Source organism: Nomia melanderi, chromosome 7 (assembly GCF_051020985.1).
Source record: "Nomia melanderi isolate GNS246 chromosome 7, iyNomMela1, whole genome shotgun sequence".
NCBI lineage: Eukaryota > Metazoa > Arthropoda > Insecta > Hymenoptera > Halictidae > Nomia > Nomia melanderi.
Window position 1 is genome coordinate 1991657 of NC_135005.1, and position 25333 is coordinate 2016989.

The 25333-nt window shown below is 36.0% G+C and overlaps 1 protein-coding gene across 2 annotated transcripts in view; it reads left to right on the plus strand.

Annotated features, from left to right (window-relative positions):
- Window positions 1–4323: 4323 nt before the first annotated feature.
- The window catches only part of LOC116424161 (discoidin domain-containing receptor 2), a 233103-nt gene continuing 212093 nt past the window's right edge, over window positions 4324–25333 (plus strand). For both annotated transcript variants that reach the window (XM_031970186.2, XM_031970187.2), the window contains exon 1: window positions 4324–4759. The gene's annotated coding sequence lies outside the window, so the exon portion shown is untranslated. The remainder of the gene's footprint in view (window positions 4760–25333) is intronic.

The following is a 25333-nucleotide window of genomic DNA, read 5'->3' on the forward strand; positions in this document are numbered from 1 at the left end:
GTACATTAATAGATTTTCCTAGGTTATCAATAAAAAGAAACCAATATAATATCAAAACGTAGTTAAAGATTAATTTAAATAACACCACGATCTTCAAGAATATACTACAGTTCATCAAAGCCATTATTTAAATTGATATTTTACAATTAATACCTTGGTAATTTTAATGTTAATCTATGGATCTATGTATGAAGTATGAAAGTAATACTAAACTTTACTAATCCTTTATATTCATTTAACTTTATCGACTATAATGTGCTATAATTATGTAAAATTCTCAATTTACAAATTAAATAGTTTTAAATAGTACTTTTCATTTCTTAAATAGTAGAAGATTATGTATTTATTCGTTGTTTAATTATAGTATAATTCTTAACGAGACTAATAGAAAATAAACAACAAATCGTATTCTGTTCACTATTAGAATAAAAATATTTCCATTATCACCTCAGGAGATTGCACATCCAATAGAACGTGCGGTCACGAAATCGGCGATCGTGGCTCGTGAAACAATTGTTCGATCGACAACAAAACTTCTTTCGGTGACGATCAGCGTCGAAAAAGCATCGGCGAGCCCCAGGTAAACGAGATTCGTTGAAAATCCCCCACCGATAATGCAATCGCGGGAGGCCAATATTGGCGGGGAAAAGAACGCGCTGTGAGGAAAGGATGGGAACACGCGGACGGATTAGGGTCGGACAAGACAAAAGGACAAGCTGACTCGAGAGCCATCCCCGGCGCGGCTCTGTTCGACTCAGCGCGGCGTGGACCGTTCAGGGCAGCCGAGCGTGCAGTCGACCGGGCCATCCATCGCGTTCCTAGATGCGAAACTGTAGCTCGTCCGCTAAGAGTATGTACGAACCAACAGCCACCAAAGTGTTGATATTATAAAATTGTTGGAAAAGTCGGGCACTGTGATCCTCCTTTTATATACAGAATGTCATGTAACTGGTAGTACAGCCGGATAAGGACTCAATCTATGTCAAAAATAAATCGAAAATATATCGGAATAAAATTTGTTTATGTAAGGCTTTGTTTTCGAGAAAATTGACTTGGAATATTCACCGGATACTCTTGACCATGTCTCGTTATTGGTTGTCACTGTCGATCATTCTCTCGATTAAAGTTTAGGTTGATAAAGACATACAACGCCACGAAAATGTTTACTGTACTTGAGAGTTAAACATACACCATGAAGCAAAATGTTATAATGATCATAAACCTTATTATTACAGAAATTGTGGAAAATGTACATTCTGTCGAATATATACTTTTGCTTTTCTAATGAAATTTCTATGAACGCTTTCTAGCACATTCTGTTGTTTTAACCCTTTGCGCTCGAAAGGTGACTCCCAGTCATCGCTAGATTTAATATAGCAAAATTGTCGTTTCATATATAATATTATGCTCTGTATAATGCATGGATATGTGAAATGTTGAAATAAAATATCTTCGTTTCTTAATTTATGTACGTTTTCCCATTTGTTAGTTTTAAAGAATGTCGTTTATATCTCATTGAAGAGTGTTCCATATTTCTAGGAAAAACTTTCGAGTGCAAAGGGTTAAAGTATGGGGTTTCCCACTTGGAATCCACCAAACCTTGTTAAAAATTGCACTATCTGTGTCAACTAATATGTGCTGAGCCTTGAAGGACCACATTCCGCTTATTGGTCGCAATATGCCAAGTATTTCGAATTAACTAACGACTACTGCCGCTATGTAGACGCTTCTAACAATTAAACTGCTTTCTGACGTGACTATGTTATTGAGACTTTACTTTGAGACTACGCAGAGACCACGCTTGAGGGTCGCGCTACAAAGACTATGCTCACCGGCGTTGTTACACTCTTAAGGAGAGTGAATTTCTACCCCTTCCTTGATGATGGGAAAAGGCGGGGCTGAAGAGTGGGTGCAAGATGCTGGTTGAGTCCCTTACGGGGAAAACTGCGAGATTTGGCAACGGCGAGGGGTCCCGCTACCCCGGCCATGTGCGAGTGCACATGACCGCCACCGACTCGCGCTGTTGCCTGGAGATTTGCTCAGCTTATGGCAGAGACACCCTTTAACGGAGCAAAAAGCGCAACACCTGTTGCCTTGAGGGCCTGTCGATCAGGCCCCGGCATGACGCCCTCAGCGCTTCAACGTTTCCGTCCCTGCCATAGACCAGGCCCGTACGAAACCTTAACATAGACTATCACTTGAAACTTGCTGTAGGATAATAAAGATAGTAGGATACTAAGTAAGATAAACATTTTCATGACGCTGCAAGTCTTTATCAAGATAAACTTCAATCGAGACAATGATCTACAGTGAGGTACAGTAACAAGACATGGTCGAGTGCACGCTACTTGGCGAATATTCAAAGTAGATTTCCTTGAAATCAAAGCCTCGTATCAACAAATTTTATTGTATATTTTCAACTTATTTTTTGACATAGAATCAGCCCCGGTTTTACTAGCAGTTACATGACACCCCGTATAATTCGTTAGAAGTACATTTCCCATGTGAAATTTATTTTTTTTGCGTACGAAACACATGATTTTAAAGGAAAGAAAGAAATCAACTAATAACCGACCATCAGTTTCAGACGAAATTTTATAAACTGATTTTTCACGTTCAAACAATGTAGGTAAGAATTCGCTTCGGAACTCTGTTTTTACAGTTTTTTGTGCACTTTAGAAGGACTTATTTCGAAAAGATTATTGAAGGTTAATTCTATTGTACTATCGTATTCTAATTGAAGAATAATCTTCATTGAATTTTCTAGTAATTAGCTTACTGATGATAAGCTGCTTCCTTACTTACTGAATGACTAGCAAATGGTAGTTTTATTGCTTCAATGTATAATATTTCGGTATGAAGTTCTATAATAAACTCCTTAATTTTTACATTATTGTCATGTACGAAATCAATCTTTATACCTGTTTTTTTAAACACTATACGTTTTTTAGACATTAAATTTACTTTTAATCCCTCTTTTTTAAATGTCTTTTTCATTTCCATCGTTTACGTTAAATTTAATAGATAATCAATTTATATATAACTACCGATAAAAATTCATCAAAATTCTTTCACTATTTTAATTTTAATACATCAAAATATCGTATAATAAACGACTACATAATAAACGAATATTATAACGAAGTGCTTTTCTCAACGAACGTATATATAATCAGGAACGTGAAGTAAGAAAAAAAATAATGCTTCTCCTCCCTCCTATTCTATATAATTTATTTCATAAACTTTTTATAAATGTGTATAATAAATAAAACTTAAACATATAGCTATTATAAATTTACGTTGTTATATTTAAGTTGGTTAATAGGCTTTGTTTAATATGAAATATGTGAAACGAAAACATAAACATATAGCTATTATAAATTTACGTTGTTATATTTATGTTTTCGTTTCACATATTTCATATTAACCACGTATGAACAACCCTTAAGTACATGCACAGTTGCTCACAAAACTATTTCCCCATCAATTTATACACCCTACGTATATAACAAATGTTAAACTTGCAGTATAATTTGCCAAGTACAATTTATATTGTCAGAAATCTTATCTCGCCAACTCTAAACTAGAGTACATTCAATTAAGAAATCATATATACTTTGCTAAAAACGATTACTTAACGTGGTGAAGTATACCATACACACGGATGGTCGGATACTTTTCCAACATAATACACACACATGCCAAGTATATATATGTATATATATATATATCCCGAACGAAGTACATAAAGTACAAAGCTCCACGCCGAATTATTTACGAACTACTCACCGTACGTCGAACACTAAAAAAACAAAAAAAAAAAATAGCGCAAAAAGAATCTAATTCGTGAATCCTTGGCGCAAGGAGAGCCCTTTCATCGCATCAAATATACGAAATCCCAACAATTTCACCGGACAATTTTACGCATCGCGGAATAAAGGTCACGCTGTCAGACTTCCCCAGAATTCGCACGGTAGCATCCAGGAAAAAACGTCTCTCGTCAGACGGACGACAGCCCCGTCTCGTCGACGGACGTCGGCGAAGTTTACTTTCGCGCCTGCCGGCGGCCTCCGCCGTCCGGAATGGCCCTCGCGAGCAAAATAAGCCCCGGCCCCGTCCGACGCGGCCGTTAAAGACGCGTGTGGGCTGACTGCTCCTCTCGTTGTGCCCCATCCGTCCGCTCTCTCGTCCCTTCCGCCCTCGTTGCGTCGCCCTCCCACCGCGCCCTCTCATCCCCCTCCCGCGCCGCTCGGCCCGTAGTCCTTTCCCCCTCCATCGAAATCGATGCTACTCGCGGATCGCGAGTTCAGTCTGCGACTGGCCACCGCGTGTGCGACTTCGCTCCCTCTATCTCGCATTGTTTTCGATAATCGGCCCGCGACCGAACTCGCTAACCGCCCGTCTCTTGGATCCACGTCCGCGTACGCGATCTATGAATCCGCCGTGAAACTACGCGGATATAAGATACTTTCGTAGCTGGTACCGCGTCGTGCGCGACCGGGATCGTAGATCGTCGATCACGTGCGACGCCCGGCGACCTGGAAGTTCGGACTAGCCTGGGCCGAGGGTGGATAGATCGAGGGAGGATCCTCGGAATGAGGACCGTCCCCGCGATCAAGGGGACGCTTCGATCGGCCCTCGTCCGGTGCAAGCTCGGGGAACGATCCTGAGCCGATCGGATGTCTGACGAGGCGCTACCGTCGAGGATAACTGGCAGACAGCTCTGGCTGTCCCCGCGCGCACCTAGATTTCTCATCGGGTGAGTGGAGCGATCGTGAGGAACCGAGTTCTGTAGTTTCGAAAGTAACCCTCCGAGGGTATCAATCGAGAAACAATGTTCGTATAAAGTGCCGTTCACACGGGGAAAGGATTTACTCTGTGAAACGGTCGAAGTACCTTGATAAGCTGCTCGATGAAACGCTGGACGTTTTCCGGCCCGGAAAACCAATTAACAGCGTTTACAATGTACACACCTGCCGCGTAAACAGTGCGGCAGAAACGGCATATCGACGTTTTTCGAATGAACAGACGCCCGACAAATGGAGCGGAACGTTTAGCCCCTCCTCCGGGCATAAGTAAATGATATCCGTTCTAACTGATTTAGGTTCTCGCGAAATATTCCGGAGCATCGATGTAAACGCGACCTGACAGCTCGCGTATGCACGCGGCACGGAGCCAGTAGAGGAGTTTACCGTTGGTCAGCCAGCAGCCAAGTTTATCGCGACGTTCGTCCCTCCATTATTTACCCGCCACCGAAATTTAACCGTCGCTAGAGGGGCAGGCAAAAATATTCAGTCCCGCGATCAAAGCTCGAATTTCGAAACCGCGCGTGCTCGGCAGGCCGAAAATTCATCGGTCGGAATAAATTTAATATTGCGCCCACGGCCGCTCGTTCTTGCGAACTTCGCTTGTAAATTACATAAACATTTCATGCAAATGCCGCTAATTCACGCGGCGAGGCCGAATCAGAAACTTCGTCGCTTCCACACGGCGAAGCTTAGGCGGGCTGCAGCGGAGGACACCGAAACGCGGGAAACTTCGGGCTTCCCCGCACGGATATGTATTTTAATTCCCGTCCAACAATGCGGTTCGTATTCGTTTTCCGGCGGACGTAAGGCTGTGACCTTCAAACTTGTTCTGGAATTAATGATTCTCGAAGTCCGAGGAATTTAACTCTTTTGGTAATGAATGATGAACTTTACTGCTCATCCTGTAGCTCTAAGCAGACGGATATTGAAGGAACAATTTTATTCATTTTCCAAGATTTTCGTGAATATTTTATTAATATAAAAGTCGGGGTTCTGTAAGGTTGTCGCGTAATTGGGGAGACCTTTGGAATATAGATGTTTTGGTACATAGAAATGCTGATGGATGTACATACGCGGTCTTAGAATCGAAGGATTAAAACAGAAGAACGTGTATCAGATATCAGTAGAAGAGAGTACGATTGCTCAGACGAGTCGACGTTGTCGATGACCTTACAGTGATAGTTTCTATGAGAACTGTGTACTTTGACATTGCATGCGGTTCGGTAACGATTCGATTACCTATCTTGTATGTCATTATAGTGTTAAATTCAAGCAGTCATATAAAAAGAGGAAGACAAAGTAGACTGTTAGTCAAGGGATGGGATTTTTAAAAATATTTTCTGACATTCTTATAAGAAAGGTCAATTTCATTGCAATGAGTACTGATCAGTGTACATGTCCAACAAACTGCATCAAGGTTATTAACACGATGACTCCTGAATCAGCTCCCATCAAAATCTCGAACAGTTGAAACAATTTTTTTAATAAAACGAAGACTGAAGGGTCAACATTTTTATAACGTACTGTTAGAGATTAATTTTTATGCTGATACTTTGACTTCCATAGTGGTTAATTTCTATATTGATGCTTCGACTTTCATGGAGATTAATTTTCATACCGATGCACAGAAACGTTCAAATTCCATCAAGATTTGTAGGACACAGTAAAGTTTATATAGTAAATATTGCGAAAGACTGTAACATTACACTGTCCGTTTCACGAAATATCTTCGATTTCGTAATGCTCTAACGCATATTCATCCGACAATTAACACATTATTGACCAGCAATTTTACGCGGAAGCTACCCATTGTCACCGGTTATTATTCCGTAATTAAATATGAAAGTGAAGCAATCTAAATAAACTTCAATATATTTTACTTAGACATAATGAATGGAAATGAAACTTTGGACATATAACTATGAATATTTTGCTTTTGCAATATTCTACATTACCCTGCGTTTCAAAAATTAAAATATCTTATGCATGTGCAAACAGGAGTTAACTCGTGACCGGTCAACAACATGTTAATGTATGAATCTTCTCGCGTCTTATAAATCCAACAAAATTCTCTCGATACCTCACCGTGAGAATTCACTTTGAAATCTATCCGAGAAATCGTGTCACCCGAGTTCGAGTGACACGGCGATCAAAGCGTCAAAACGAGATGTGTGATTTGCAGGTCTAAATATTGGAGGTGATTCAGTGAAGCCAAGGATTTGGTTGTTCCCTTCGGTCTCGTTTCTTCTGTCGTTCTTTCTATCAAGTTTCGTTATCGTGACGGTTCGTGGTTCGTGACGGTGATACGCGAAAGTTTGTTAATTAATTGCTTCGGAAATACAATCCGTGTGGAGTGTCACTAATAAGGGAGAAACTCGGTCGGACGTTGACGGGCATGTTTGCTGCACCTATCACGTAGGGGGATGGAAGTGTAATTTGCCGGGATAGAGTTAGCCCCGTTGAATGCCGTGGCCAAGCTTCACCCGCCTATTCTGCCCATCAGCCTCAATCTCCTCGCGGCGCGCCACCCATTGATCGCCACTCCGGATTTTGCATGTAAGGATCCGCCGCGCGCGGTGCGCCCACGGCTGAGGGTGGAGACTTCAACTTCGCGTGGAGAACGATCGCGTTTCGCGGGGAGCGCCGCAACGACGTTCCGTCGTCCTTCATGGGAACGCGATCGAATTAAGTACTTTTTATGCCCCGTAATTACACTACGGACTGTAGACAGTTTTTTAATCGTATATCTCATACAAATATTATGATTAACTCCTGGCCTCATAATAAGGTGTTAGACTCGTGGTAAAGAATTTGAACAGAATTTAATAACCACAAATGTTACATGATTCTTTTGAATTCAAAATAGATATTAGTCTTTTGTTATCAATTGTTACGCTTGGAAGAGAACATAACCATAGTTTTGTATAATGAATTGAATACTTTGTAATGACAAAGAGTGATAGGCGCTTTGTGTTGCATGTCGCATTCTAGTCACAACAGAAACGGGATCGGATTTTGTTTCTCGTCTACGTTAACTCTGGTGAATATTATAAATACTTTTTAATACGCACAATAAAATTCTTCTCGAGATTTTCGTATTTATCATTTTCATAACTGAATAAAATGTTGTATAATAACGAAAGTATCACTGCCACCATGTTTCCTATTGTTTATTCTTTACGAAAAAGCAACTAAATTGTCTTCTTTGATTACGGTAATGTTATAAAAAGTTCTTTGAAACAGACAATACTTCTCATCTTGAAATATTCTGATTTGTTATTCTCGTGAATTTATTAAATTCTTTGTAAAAGTAAAACTATAGAGTTCGCCAAATGAATTTATTTTTATTTGACTGTTATATTACTGACCACAAGACTATTTTAAGTATTGTAATTCCACTTGTTTCGGAATATTGAACGTTTAAGGTTTGAACAGATGAATTATTTCAGATGATTGTTTCACAAAAACCACTTATCCCTTACATTATTGTGGAGCTTTGCTCTATTATTATTTACCACATTGAATGCCAAGAGGGTCACCAGTGACCTCGAAGCAAATCGAATTATTATAAAACATTTAATTAAACGACGATTATTCGAAAACGTTTCTATACTATAAATAATGCTACCTAATACAGTGACATTCAGCTATAGTAACGTGCAACAATAGTAATGCAATTCAATCAAGTGATATAATATTATATTTTTCCATTTTGTATATTTTGATCTATAAAATCGTGCAGCGATCAACGTGTTAAAAGTATCTTAACATGATTATAAGTTTGTGAAATGTAAACTCTGTGATACGTTTAACGTCTCTGAAGCATTTTAAATATGTCCCTTTCATGAAATAGAAGTGGTGTTTCAGTGGAATGGCACGGTTGATTGTTTTAAAAGGAAGTAATTTTCTCATTGGACATGAAATTAGTGCTTTACAAGTCCAAGTTTTCCCTTCCTTGAAAATTTCTAAGAGTTTGTAAATACTAATTGCGATAATTATGTCACAATTAACTTACGAATGTACAAAAGTTTTAAAGAAGATTTGAAAAACTAAAACAGAGGATATAGGATTGCGTGTCAACATTCTAAGTATGAAAACGAAATGCACGAGAAAGTATATAATATTTCTGAAGTCTGTACATGATCTTGACATGTAAGCAATGTTACTGAAATAGTGAAGAAAAATTCTTTTCATTAGTAATGTATTACTATAATTGTATGACTACAATTAGTTAGATAATCTATGTTCAATATAAAACGTGGTATTTTAGTAATTGATCATACAAAGAATAATGCAATGAAATGATGAATTGCATGATTGATCTTCAGATAATTATGATTGACATTTTTCTCATTTTATAATGTTAATCCCATATAAGAGCTACTATAAAATTAGAATGCTGCACAACATTATACGGAAACTATCCAGACTAATAATTATTGTTAATTTTACGAGTGTTTTCTGTTGAATATACAATTAGCTATTTAATAAAGTGAAAACGAACTAAAAGGAAATTGAATGAGCTTTCATTAGATCAAGCTAATAACACAACAGCTGCACTAGTTAATTCTACGTTCATTATCTAAGCAATCATAAAGAGATTTCTAACAGAATTTAATTAGTTCATAGAGGAGAATAACCTCGTTAAAATAATTCTCCACTTCATAGGTAACTTAATCACCAGTTATAAGCACTGTATTATATCGTAACGCAGATTTAGAAACTAAAGCGAAGAAGTTCCGAACGGATTTTCCACTTCACCAGTTTTTGGAACTAATTAAACTTGCTTTAGGATGAAAATTATCAATCCGAACCAGAAGTTTATGATTTTTACAGCTAAGCTGTATACCAAGGTCGCTTTAGGAGCACTCAAATAAATGCAGTGTCCTTTTGAAAATATTATCCAACGTTCCGTCAACATTGTAGCTACTTTTCTCAAGGGACGCGTGACACACTGATACCGTATCAGCTATTCATTGAAGGACCAAGGCTTTCACCTATGCCTCCAGATATTAGGGTGCGATTCAACACACCACCGGGAGAGGTACTCGTATACACTAACGCCTCCAAAAACAGGGTTCCAACCCTAGACATTTTAAAGAGACAGCTTCTCGAATTTACGGGCTACAAAATATTAAAAATACTTTCTTTCCCTCATTCAGAGTACTTTAAAAGATTATTCTGTATTGCGTATGTCTAGATAGCGGATCTACATACCCGTATACATTTTTATGAATTCTTCATTAAAAATTTCTTTTAATACTTTCTTCTTTAATGGAAATTTAAATCTTAACGCTTTTATGTACCTTGACATATTCCGGGGAAGATAAAACTCTCATTAACCCCTTGCCTTGTAATATCCAATTGCGCTCGTAGCGAAGATTTTATATTGCATTTGACTGAATATAAAATACTTTCCGTTTATTTCCAGTAGAAATGGAACCTTTTGAAATAAATTATTAAGGGTGATGTTTTCTATCACACTATAATTTCGATCATGATTGTATACAGTTTGTACCTCATATAAGTTGTTAAGTTTAATAAGAAAATTGGTTGAATCAAATTTAAATTCAAATTAAGTGTTATACTTTTGTTATCAATAATTATACTACTTATTACTTACATTTGAAATTTTCCTCTTTTTTCAATAAATTACTGATGGTGAAGTAGTTGTATCGTTCATCGTTGAGAAGTAAATCATAGGGCAAGGGGTTAATCTTTTTAAATGCATAACTAATATTTCCTCCATTTAACTAACTTCCTTGGGTCTTCAAAGTCACATAAATAAAATATTATTAAAGCAGTACCTAGACGTTATGTGCATACACGATAATTATTACAATGTTATGGGTGACGATTAACTACGTACAGAATGCACGCGAGCAGACTGATTATTCAAAATCGATTTTCTCAAAGACTAACCCTCTTATCCGCTTGTACCATACTTTCGACCATACCATATATAGTTATACACAGAAGTAACCGTCCATTCAGTGACACAACATATTTTAAATACGTAACAAACGTTAAAGTTCGAGTCATCAGATATAATTTACATTACCATGAACCTTGACATATGTACTTTAATTTAGAATACAGAGTGACTCATTCAACTGTGCCACCTGAATCTACTTGCAAACAATATATCACACAAAGATGCTCTTTCAAACGAAAGTTATTTGGTATCAATCATACCAACCGTATTTTCGTCAACTCTAGTTTCAGTACTTGATGCCAAACAACTGTCGCCTTGAACATTTCTTTACCCAACAAATAGATTTTGTGGATACGATTAAATCACTCATTCTGTATATCGAATTAAACAATTATATACAGTTTACTAAAAGAATTCGGTAATACATATCACACATACGCATAGACGGATACTTTTGTGAATAACTGTATAAAAAAAATGTTTTGAGAAAGTAGAAAAAGTGAAAAGATGACTGGCCACGATTTGTAACCGAGCGAGCGTACGTGTGGTGAACGGATACAGGCCGACGATTTTCGAGAATTACATGGAAACGGTTTCAATGTCGGATGCGTCGACGGATTGGCTAGGCGGTTAAGCTGGCAGTTACGATTAAAAGCTCCAAGCTGCCTGGGCCCGTCGTCCATTTGCATATAGGAAGCTCCGTATAAATTTTGTGGTTATACTGCGTCAGAAGCAATAACATAGAGCGCGGCGCGGCGCGTTAACACACGCGTGCACCTGGAAAACGTTCGCGATTGGGCCGTGTTCCGTGTAAACGATTGATCACGGCCCGGAGTGCTCCTCGGATCGGTCGATATTGAGGATTTCACAGAATTTCCAGGCGCGCGCGGCCGAATCGATTCGGGCGAGATACTTTTCAGCACTGGAAATATTAAACTTTAGCACCGTGCCCGAACTTACATCGAACATTTCGTCGAAACTACTTCCAGGGAATTTCATTCCGAGCGCTCGATTGAGATGGAATTCCGAACGAAATTTTGAATGGAATACGACTACTGTATTTATTATGGTATTGGCTGCGATGGATATTCCCGAGAACTGATTTTCTTTTCGATATACATTCGTGCAGTGACGTCTTTACGCAAATTATATTTAATAAAAGCTACCTACCGGGCCGCGTAAGGTTCAGATTATTGTTTGAGATCGTGTTCAGTCTCACATATTCCCATAGTCACTTGCCTTATAATATCGAACGAAAATTTAAGAGAGAGACTGTTAAATACTAAAATTATACATTCTTTTCGAAATTAAAATGATAAGGTAGTAGCGAGTAAGAATTACTTAAAAGCAGGTTGTCTAATGAAACGGGAGCGTCTTAAATCTCAAAAGAAGAAACATTTTTCTATTGATTTGAGGGTACTTTAGATTGTAGAGTCATATTCTTACAGTTACATAAAATGCTGATTAGTTTCTAAATATAATAAATGTATACCATGTAAAAAATCTACTGCTAATTTCATTTATTTAAACAATTTTTTTTAAAAAAGTTGTTTATGCAGCAGTTAAAAATATAATGTCTTAATATTTTTGTGCTTTCTGCATTAGAAAACATTTTATAGAATAATTGTAACTGAAATCAAAGATTTATTTAATTTAATCTTTGTATCCTTATACCTCTTTTAATCGTTTAATTCAATTTATGTATGAAGTAATTATCCGACACTAAATGAACATTGTATTTGACAGGGAAACATTAAATTGGAAACTTAAATTTATTAATATGAATACAGAAATATCATTATATTATTTAATCCTATATAAATGTATTCTATTTATTCCACGTTTATAATTTAATTTAAAACTGTGCATAATTGAATAGTGTATTAATTTTCACATAGATTTAATGCAACAGAAGATTTTTTTTACTGTAAATAAATACTGTTCACTGTAAGAATAATTCTTCATCATCTAAAATCCGTTCTGAATACAAAAATTTCTCCAATAAAATGTCCACTTTTTACTTATAATATTAATTATAATATTTCACCTTTAATATTATATGAATATCTCTGTGTTTATTAAGTCCATGTAATAATACTTTTAATCAACAAATTTCAATTGAAGCATCGTACAATAAAAATATCATTAAAACCAGTCTCCCGCAAATTGTTTAAGAAATTTGTCATTGCTAAATCCACAACCAGAGAATAAAAATTGTTAAGACACACAATGAGGAAGGTAGAATCGTTTATCCGACATTTTTCAGGTCTTCCCGAGTCTTTCGATACGAGTACCAACCGGAGATGCAAGAATAATGATCTCAGAAATGGTAGTGTCCCGTTCGTCCGTGCACCTGACTCACGTTTCGACTAAACCGATTTCAGTATAGACCGCTGTTCTTGCTCGTTCTGTATTTATGAGCACGAGCAAAGTCATAAAATACGAGTAGTTCCATACGGTCACGTATGGTTTCATTAAAAAAAATTGCAATTGCAGTTTGCGACTGCATCGCAGCATCTGCGGTAAAATACGGTCAGCTGAAGATAGATATTGCTGGGATTCTTAAATTCAACTGTACATCGTTTATTATTAGTAATTGTAGACCGTTTTATATAATAAACGTTTTATCGGTATCTTGGGTTTCACGAAGTGCATTCTATTTTAAATTTCACTCGTATTCGTCTAATTCATTATTTCAACAAAGCGACGCTGCCATACATATGTCAGGATAGAATTTAGAAACTCTATTAACATTATAATGCCCTGATTTCAGAGTTTATTTACATACTCGTATAATAATATAATAAAATCTCTAATTCTGTGATCCGTGAATATCAAAATATTTCAATTAAGCTTAGATTAAAATTGATAATGGGCTGTCTATGAAACGGTATATGGAAACGAATATCTTTGACGCAACAAATATAAGTAATATAACATTTTCTTAAGGACCTAAAGAAGCTTCATGCTTAATTTTGAATGTAACTTCGAGAAATCAAGTATTTATATATGTGAGATCTTATTATTATCGATCAAATATTGATTAATTATTGATTTTAAATCACATTTGACATTATTTCTTAATATTCAATCATCAAATCTTATTAATTTCTAGTTGAAACGACAGTAAGTAATATAGAATAATTGCATTTCCTTCTATTGCCTTTCGCATACAAAAAATCATTTCCTTTTTAATACACTTTAATTTACTGTTCATTTATTTTATTTGATTATTTATTTACATATCATTTCCTTCTTATTGGAAAAAGCACTTCCAGACAAAATATACCCAACCTTGCTTCACAGTATGTAATAATATTATGTAACTTATACAATTCATTAAAAAATTCTTATAGTCATGCGAAACGTATTCGCGAAAAGATTTTCTACAAGAAACCACTTTCATTCCAATGAAGCCAAAGAAAAGTACTGAAAAAGTATATTGGGCATAAAAAAATGAAAAATCATGAGTCCATAAAATTATCACTTGAGTAACCCAGAATTACAAATAGACTGCGATCATTAACTATCGCACCCGTCAATCTGAACGGTTTCGGTTTTCTTATTTCGCAATTATTGAAACGTTGAAAACGTCGAATATAGGAAACGATTTCGAAAATAAATAGGTAATTAATAAAAAATACTATAATAAATATACGAAAAAACCGCGAAAAATGAATTGTTACAATTTTTGTAAGGATTATATATTGATCACTAGACTGCGAATCTTCATGAAGTTATGGGTAATTTGAAAATGTAAAATTGCGTAAAGTGTACACAATATGAAAAAATATATAAATATCCAAAATGTAGTGCTTTTTCTAATACTTTTCTAATGAAAGGTTTCCTCCATTGCAATTCAATTTTTCTAATTATGTTCTTAAAAACTTGAATTTGCATCCAAATCCGCAGTCCGTTGATGACATTAAACGCTCCACAGTCCTAACGTTGAACTATTTAGAATCAATCGATCCGCGATTTTAGAAGTTCGAGATTCACATTCGAATACCGTCTGCGGAGACAAAGCAGAAAAAAAATGTCGACCGCGAACCGCGTGAAACCACGTCAATAAAATCACGCTCAGAAAGCCGAGTAGGCCTAACATTAGCATGCGGTATGCATTATAGTTGCGGTGCAGCAATACAAATAGGGGTTGCTTCCGGGCGGGACGGTTGCACGGCACCGGTTCACGCATCGCTTACTCATTGCTGAACATCCGGTCGGAGTTGGTACCGCTTTTGAAAGCCGCTAAATTTACTTTAGCTGCCGGTGCGACTTTAAAGCCGCGTTTTGGGAGTACCAGCGGCAAACAACCGTTTGATTTCGTGTCGGGCGGCAGGCTACGTTCCGATGCTAACATGGATACAAGCGTACAAATTCGTCGTAATGACATTGTCGCGTGATGGAATGCTCGGATTCCAGAATACCTCCTGTACGAAACCTGTTCTTTCGTTTCGCCAAGTTGTACATGTCTGCGTTTCAAACTTTGGAATACTGTAATAATACCTTGTCCGTTATTCTTCTTCTTTGGTATTTCTATACGCCAACTTTTCAAATACTGGTGTTATTATTGATGCTTTTAAGATATTTTATTCAGCAGATCGGAAAGCTGTACTTAACATATTGTTGACCAGCATTTTTACACGGAAGCTATCCCATGTCACCGGTTATTATTCCGTAATTAAATATAAAAGTGAAATAATCTAAATAAACTTCAATATACTTTGTTTATACATACTACATATGTCCAAAGTTTCATTTTAATTAATGTCTTTTATTTAATTTTGAATATTTTGCTTTTGTAATATTCTTTATTGTTCTGCGTTTCAAGAATTGAAATAGCTGATGCAAGGGCAAACACGAGTTAACTCGTGGCCGATTAACAATGTGTTAAAGTACTTTAATAATACCTGTTCCATTATTGCTCTCCTTAATACTTTCAAACCCCCACTTTTCAAATTTTTGGTCTTATTATTAATGTCTTTAACAGATTTCATTCGTAAGGTCTGGAAGCCATACTTAAAGAACCTTTAAATTTATACAAATCTAAGATAATAAAATTAGTTAATCGTCAAGAAAGCTTTAGAGAATCGGATGAAAACTGTTTTTCTCAAAATATAATTCTTGAAAAATTTATAAATGTAACAGTTTTATCTAAGGAAACGAAACTTCATAGACTGCGACTTCTTTCATATCAAAATTACTGCTTCTTGTAATTGCACGAGGAATAGTCCCAAAAAAGTCCCAAACAGTTTCATTAATTCATTAATATACACCACAAGATGAACCACAACATTCTTTGAAATATACAAAACCTCGTCTGCAAAGGGTTAATAATTGTTTCCATTTATAGCTTTAGCGGAACTCTCAATACTTTTTTAATTCAGAATAGATTTCCTCCAGAACTCTTTAAAGGTCTAATTAAAAAAGAGGGTTATTTAGAAAATGATCGTAACAACGTGTCGAACTTTGGTGAAACACAATGAGCAGAGTCGGTGCTCCGTCGAAATCGTAGCCAACGACTGATGCCCCGCGTTTCAATAGAGCACGGAACAATTGATACATAAATCACGCGGTCGCTTGACCGGCGGCGCGCCAGAGTGGGGGATGATTTATCGAGCCGCGCTGTTTTACGAAACTAAAATGACCGACCGTCGAAAAAAAAAGCAGGGGAAAAAGTTCTCGCGATGTTTCGATTAATCACGTTTATTTACGTGCAACCAGCCGAGGTCAATATTATACTGTGGAACGTATAAGTGCTTTTTCGATGAATTTTGATGTGTGTCATGGCAAAGAAGTCTGGTGTACAAAATAAAACTGGAACACATTCTTTCCCACTTCCCTATTGCATGAAATTCTATTTTCAACTGCTCTTCTATTTGTGAATGTTTTTTTTCTTTATACCTCTTCTTTTATTTTTGGATGCTTGCTGTCTTTATATCTCTTCTTTTATTTTTCGTTGCTTCCATTTTCATCTTTTTCCTTCATTTTTGCTTCATTTTTCGCTGTTTCCTATTTTTAATCGTATAACTGCACAGTTTATTATAGTTCTTTAGCGACGTATGATCGCGCATAATGGACATGCCGGAAACTTTTCCCACATTGTTCGACGGGCTCCGGGTTTTCATTCACGGTTATTTGCTCGGCTACCCGGGTATCGCGGATAATTAATACCCGACTCATACGTAATTAGTCATCGAAAAACAATGTTCAAGGAGACAATGACAGGCACGCGTTCCTCCGGCTCCGCCCATGATTCGATTTAATTAAAATTTATCGTTTAAACGCGCGTTAAATGTTCGCGACGAAACAACATTGCGGGTTTATGAGACAATTTTGTCATTCATGAGCTTTTTGAGAGTTCTTGAAAGGAAAATGATTGTCCCCGCGGAATGGAAGAAAAACCAGAAGAGTAATGGTAATGCCAATCATCGTGTTCGAAATATGTTGCGTTACGCGCGTTGAAAATGAAGAATATGAATTACTTGAATAAAATGATATAAAGTTCATTAAATGAAAAATGGCGCACGTGAATCCATTGCTGGTTATATGGAATTCTCTTCTCTTTGTACTACTTCGCTACGGAATATCATTATAATTATAAATAATTGAATTGTAAAATTCATTTTGTACGTCCGAACATTATGATCAATTGTGAATGTTTTCTTTGTTTGATTATTGTTGATGATTTCTGTTTATTGTAAAACTTCATTTCACATTATTAATTAAAATGTAACGAAGTCAACGAAGAAAATGATTAATATTTGAACATTGGAAATTTTAATGAAAATTATAATTTTAAAAGTAACAGTATTTGTTACAAACGGACGTAATAATTATACATACATTTTATCAATTGTATTTTAAACGAGAAGATATCGATTGCATTTCAAATTTGACAAAATCTTTAAAAAGTCAAATAAATTTCTGTTTAAGCCCATTTTACAATTTAATAACATTTAATTTTTTACAAGTTTCCATAGCATAGAAAAATTATGTTATATTATTCTCTTCTGACGAATAAAACACGCAGTAAAGATTTCTAACTCAATCAAAAATAAATACATATTGTTCTTTGCACATAGGTCAACGTACGAGATTATTTTACCACGATCAATATTCTGTCATCAAGCCAAGAGTGCGCTTACCACGATTAAAAGATCATTAACGGCAATTCTGATCAGTCTTTAACCCATTTACATCATTAGCTGACATATGCGCGCAATTTTCCTGGCCATTATCACCAGAACGCACATTCATATTGCGAGTAAGTACTAGTCATCGTGAACAGATTAAATTATTTGTCAGGGTAAAGTAATGCAAAATGTTGCATGAAAATACAATAGATTATTGTGATTATGATGGTGCTGAAAAGGTAGTTAGATTTATAAAACGAAGACCTAATTGTATTTATATTTAATCAAAAGAAATCGGTATCTAAGCTCTCGGTTGTCCTCAAACTCAATAATTCAAACTCTGAAATTGTACCCAAAATTATTTTGGAGAATTTCTTCTTAGAACATAGTTTGTACAGACTGTTCATCCAACTAATTCAGATAGTTGTAAACTCCAAATAACTGATTATCTATTAAAATTACACTGGACTGCATAGGTAGCTGAATTCTTAGTTTGCTTATGTGACCACCTTAATCGCTAGAATTAATCTACAGGAAATGTGTAAAACGTAAAGTCGAAACCCTTCTGAGCACATGGAGTCTCGTTGCTGACTGACTTGTTAATTCGTAGAAAACTTTAGTCGTTAACAAAAAAAGAAGTGCGAGTGTCCTCGGCAACTTCTAGGAATCTTGGAACTGAGTAATTTTCCTATTGGCGGTTGAACTAAATGGATTTGTAATCGGTCAAATGGGATACGCGCGTAAATACATTATTTTGATATATTTTATATATTATATTTTGGTATATTTTCGTAAGCCTCTTACTTGTTCGAACTTGATCGTTCGTAACTTCTCGGCACCTGTTAGATAACTATGAGAAGCTATAGCCTATTCTCCTGGAAGTAGTAAACATAAAGTCGCAAACACAAACAGTGAATCAGTCCCTGTCGATACAAGGATGCACAGAAATTTAAGAGGCTTTAGATAGATTGTGACTCCTCGGTTGCATTGTGGAAATTAAAGAATCATCTGGAAATCGCCGCTGCCCGTAATTTTCAATCTTTAACAACTACACTTCTCATTTAGTCCTACGATAATAGCGGTTTAGTACGCATTCGGCGAGAATGGAATTGTTAAAACACTTCGTGATACCGCATCGAGCCGTCCCAGGTCCGTGGTCCAAACAAACGCGTAAACCACGGGGCCGGCCGTTGTAAGTCATACTTTTATCTTCATCGGGGCACGCGGCGAGCGCGATACCGCTAAGTAATTTGGTTCGATTGAACGCACGGTTTACGAGGCGAAGTGATAGTTTATCGTCGAAGCGTTATTCGATTACTTCAGCGGTAGTTCCGTGCGTGCGTGCGAGCGCCCGTGCACGAGTGCACGCGCTCCTGCCGATCAGGTGTGTCAGCTTTCGGCGGAGGAACGCCATCTGTTGCGCCCATCGATTCACAATGCCTCGCGATCATTATTGACGGCGAATTTATTGGCCCGTAAATAAAATTCACCGTCGGCAAGACGCACGGGAATGGTGTTCCTAGCTGCGCGCCGGCTGCAATCGATGCACTAGGAACGATGTTCGACGAATTTGCGGTATCCATCAATTTGACGTCGCCCCAGTCGACCTCGCCTTTTATTTCTGTTAAATGAAAGAAATGGGACACGCCGGTGTCCTATATCTTCACGGTTTTATAAACGGGGATGGATTTTCTTCGGTTTGATTGAACTTTATTCGATGAGAACGGCACGAATTATTTTTACTAGCAGTAAACTTCTCCTTTTTACGCCCCGAATCTTTTTGCGCTTGAGCTTGTGCACTGGGAACTGCAGGCAAGAAAAGTACCGCTCTTTACTGGAAAAATACGTATTAATTGAGAATTATCTACGATCGTGTTAATTGATTTTTTAATGTGTTAGATGATACGTAAGGGAGAATAAGGTGATCGCGGTCAGCTGACGCCGATGGTCAGTAGTATTATTAAAATGTGCGGTTGCTACTCAATCGTTTTGCAACAACAAAGAAAAACAAGCTTATCTGTTTTTTAGAATGATTGATGTAATATTTTTGGCGCGGAACATAAGAAGTTAGTACAACATTTGAAGTCTTTATTATAATTTAACTTTAACTACTAATAGATATGTTATAAATAGGTAGGATTATATTCATATTTGATCTAAATATTTTTTATTTACATGTTTAATATTCAATTTTATCAATTAATGAGCAGGCAATGACGGTCACTTGCTCGCAATCTGCTATTACTTATTAACGCGTCATAAATGTATTCTTCTTTGTTACAATAACTTTACTTGGTGGATAATAAGAACACTGTTTAGAAATATTGCAAAAGCTCAATGGATTGCTGAAACTCTTTGAAAAACAATCAAGCTTATTGAAAATGATCACATGATGTGAACAGATGCCGAATCATTAAACATATCTCTTTCAGCTTCATAGTTGATAATCAAAAGGCAAGATATCTCGAAATTGATAAAGACAGCATATTACATTTCTAGGTTGTTCAATAAACAAAAAATATTCGGTTAAAAGAAGAAAAAAGTAAAGGAAAGTCTTGAAAAGAAAATTAAGGTGGAAGAGAGAAAAATAAGAAAGATTGATATTTTCTCAACTTAATTATTATTACATTAATCTACTATCAAAAGTAGTGATAATTGCGATATAAGTGAAATGAAAAATAAATGCCATGTTTATTTCTAATTTGGTAATATTTTGACGCTGAAATATGGTTTTGGTGCATGTTTTGTGGTCTATGAGTCCATTCTAAATGTCCCAGATGGGACTGACCTGAATGATAGTCTGCAAAAAGTGTTACGGTCCTCAGATTATAATTATTTACAAAGTGACTGCTATTGTCCGTAGATATGGACAATGATGGTCCAAAACATCTCTCTTATTTTTACAAATTCTGTTATTTAAATGAATGTAAAAATACTTTTTTTCTGTATTGTACCAATAGTTAAATAATTTAAGTTTATGAGAGATTCATTGAAATAAATATTTTACCTTACATTTTCATTTTATTAGAATTGGTGTTTAAGTGATCTTCATTACCCCACTCACCCTATGAGTAATCAAGTATTGGTTTCTTAAAAGTAAATATACTTTATATAGTGGCTTTTCTTATTTTCATGATTTTATATATTTTAATATATTTAACTATAGTATAAATATTCGAGGGACCGTTATGCAGTCTGTTATGCGCTAAGTACACCAACATCTTCTATCCGTTACTGCTTTTAACCGTCTGTTATTTTATATTAGTTTAGTCTTTTATAAAATACATTATTTAATAATATAGAATAACAAATATTTTAAAGAAAATTATATCTTAAATTTTCCACTGTTTTGTTGACAATCTTTTCAATATTTTTACATTCAGTGTCATGTAATACATGTGTTATTTTATCACCTCACGCGATCAAACTCTTAAAGAAATAGGTTATAAGGCAAGGTTACTGAAGAGTTAATAGGTGAAGGAATAATAGTCAGAAGTATATTATCAGTTAATTAAAAAAATTAATATTTTATTCATTCTGAGATAGTCAATATGAAAAATATCATACATTGGTGTTGTAATTATTGTCAATATTCAATCAATATTCAATCATATTTCATTATAATTGAATTAACATGCTTGAAAAAATTGAACTGTATTTTGATCAGAATGTAAACAAACAACATTAACTCTTTGTTCTACAAATTGTTTCTTAACTATGATCGATACGACTACTTTGTTATTAGGAATTTATTAAAAAGAGAGAAGATTCTAGACATATTCTACGTTCTTCATGTTTGCTCTAAGGTACAATAATAGATAACGGACGAATAATATTTCATTTGAATTCAGGAGGATTGAATAATGTTTATGCTTATTAAATTCTGCTTAAAGTCTTCACCGCGAGCCTGTCACGTTGTTATAGGGCAAGGGATTAAGATCCCCTTAATCTCTTGACAAGGTTCCATTAAACAAATCAAAATTGAAACGGTTCTCTGTAAGAACCATTTTATTTCTATTTTAAATATTCAACGTAGCACTACATGAAAACAAGCACAAAACGAAAGAAAACAAAATTTAAAAATACCTTCGAAAGAACCTTAATCCCGTAACTTCGGCGACCCAATATTTAAAACACACCCGCGATACGATCACCGACGAAGAAAGAAAAAAGGCTGTCAACCACCTCACGAAAGTGACTGCTCGATGTTCGTCCCGTCCCACGAAATCCCGTTTCCATAATACCCTTACGTATTATGGAGTACGTTTCCCCTTTATCTGATCACGGTTAACCCGAGCCACTGCTCTTCCTGTCGCGCGACCGCGAACAATGTATCCCCCGTTTTCGCTTTTATCATCAGTGATATAAACGTCGCGAAGGAACAAACCGTCTTAATATTATTCATTGTTATCGCCGAGCTGGCTTGTTACGCCCCCCCTCTCTTCCTCGATTTTTAACGCTAGAACTACCGGATAGTAAAAGATATTCGTTTTTAATTTTTTTATATTAATTGCAGAAATGTAATTCTTATAATTCATCGCGATCTTTATTATTGCGTTTTGCTGAAAAAAATGAAAGAAATTTATCTGACGCATTCAGTGCTACGTGAATTCATTTACGGTGGAACTAATATCCACGTCAGCTGATGTTCACGTTACGGATGAATATATTATAAGGAAGGAATTGTTAATATCATTATTACATTCAGAAGGAACTATGTCAGCTGAGCTATTGCAGAATTTTCGATAACCTTGACCTATGTTATCGGTAACGTGATACCGAATAAATTTTTTTTATATGTGTTACCGCCGCTTGGCCTTAGTTACTAAGGCCGAGTTTTCTAAACGATTACTACCCCTTTTACTGTTGAGACCAGCTGGCCGTAAACTTTTTATGTTAAAGAGGACAACGACCAGCTGTACTCCTCAAGAATATAATTGGCGTTATAGCTATTTTACTATTGATCGCCGTCTGTAGAAGTGATTATATTAAAGGGTAACATTAGCACTATGTTTGCGGACGTTTATTGTGATTTATTCTATTGTTCCTAAAACAAATTGATGTCCGTTTACATCTTAGAAATTAGGAAATTAAAAATAGATTATTAGGATACATATTCATAATTTCATCAATCAAAACTGACAAACGTTTACCATGTTTATAAAATTCAGTATGCGTCAAATTGACACGTTCCGTAAACCTAGTGTTAAGCATCGCGAATAAAAAATAAAAATATTACCCAATACGTCTATGAGTATTTAAAAATTTGTATGTAAACGTAGTAACGACAATATTGAATTGATTGAACATCATTGTATTATTTATTATTAGATGAAGAAAAATTTGAAACCGAAAAAGACAGCGCCGATAGTGGTAACAGTGATATAATTCCATCAAAAACATGAACGGCAATTAATCATGAAAGAACTATTGATATGTACTTACTAATAACTAACTATTCGAGCAACAAAAGTGAACTTCATTATCCATTGCCCTAAAGAAAAATGAAATTGTCTGCCTGTACAACCTCGCCTGCAAATAAATTGCAGTAGAAGAGGTTAAACGTCACGTCACGGTTTACTGGGGCAATGGAAGGAAGGGAGGATGCGCGAAACTTGTAGTTAGAAGAAAACGCGCGCGAGCGTAAGGGTTGTGGATCTTCGGGGCGGCGTTAATTAGCCACGTTCGCTCTAAATTTGTTTCCAGACCCCTGCCATGTCAGACCATCGATCAATGAGACGATGATGATTACTTCGACTTCCCGGGCGTCATTAGAACACCCCGAAGCAATAAGTCGACGGGAAATTTTTCGCTATTCGCGACACGTACTACTACGCTTAGTTGAGTTTTCATTTCTCACGGTTTTATTACCCGTGTGCCCTCTTGAGGAAGCTGCGACAAATGACAATTAAGCGGACGAACGAACGAACGAACGAACGAACGAACGAACGCCGACCCGTTCTATTTATTATCGCTCCGCCGTAATCAGCGTGCTCCTCGAGCGAGCATTAAACCTTTCATACGCGATAAGGGTTGCAATTAAATGAGTTAGTTGCATGCTTGAGATTCAACAGGATACGGCGTTAACTTACGATCGAATGTAACCGTTTAGATAGCTCGAGTTATTAGGCCACTGGAAATGTAAAACTCTGGAAATAGATTTTCCTTTAATAATATAATACTGTAGCTCCTGTTTAAAGCGTTTCATTAACCTTGTGTTGGATAAAAGTCGTATAAAACCCTGGGAAGTAACAGCGGACATTATTAAACGTACTGGTATTTTACTTCGTTGAAAATATTGTAGTATTATATTAAAAGAGAAAATTATTTTTTCTGTGTATTGCATTTAGCACACGGTATTCTGTACCTTTTCTGGGTTAAACATTTTTTGAACTGCGAATGAAATTCGTTTTAAACAATCTACTACGCTGTCTCTAATGAATTTCAAATGAGCTTTTTCGTGTTTGTTTCAATTTAAAATTCATTTATTACAGATGAAGTACTTGTTAACTATTATCCGTTATTTCGAAATTGTTTCCGCGCTGTACAACAATATTCGATTTCAATATTTCCGTGCATAATACAATGTGCTGATCCTGCTAATTAATTTCAAATTATAATATTTCTGTTGTCGAAACTAATAATATACAAATAACAGTTAAATACAAATTTTAATTCATTATATAAAATAAATTCGTTTGATGATCATTTTCATTCTTAAAATCATATTTCAATATTTTTATATATAATTATTCATTACTAACCACGATGAAAAAAATTTCTGTTCAAAATTATGAATTTCTCCCCATCGCGTTTTACACATACAAAAGTTAAATTTACTTTATAAGGACAAGTATGGGTTCTACGTTTTCATCGGAAAAAAATATTAACTGACAAAGTTTGTACAGGGACCTAATAATTACATTATCTAAGTATGCAGATAAATTTAGAGAAATTCTGATGACATCATAAAACTTTTAGATCTTCAGTGGAAATACCCAGAGGCCCTTTCTCGAGGGTACCCTTTCTCCTTGGTAGTGAAATACAGCACACTATAAGTGGCGTGTTTTTTAAACTTTAACGAACCAAGTGAGTCACCGTACCTATCGCGGTACGTTTCGTCAAAATATTTTAGTCCCCCTGGGCAGATTAATTTCGCGTATGGGAAGAAAATATTACACGCCGGCCCGTGGAAAATCTTCGCTCAGATAATGAGAAGAATTTTGGACTGACGGGTATGTTGAAAAAAATGAGCCTGTGAAAATAATTGAACACAATTCTCGGTATTAATATGTCAATCAAGCACTTCGAAATTTTACATCAACTGGCTGATGGGTGACGTTAAAATCCATTCGTCGACGGTAATTTCACGAATATGCCTAATTAAATTCCTGGCTGTCGTTTCACCGGCAGACCGCAGACATCAAATAATTTTTACTATCGAGAAATAATCA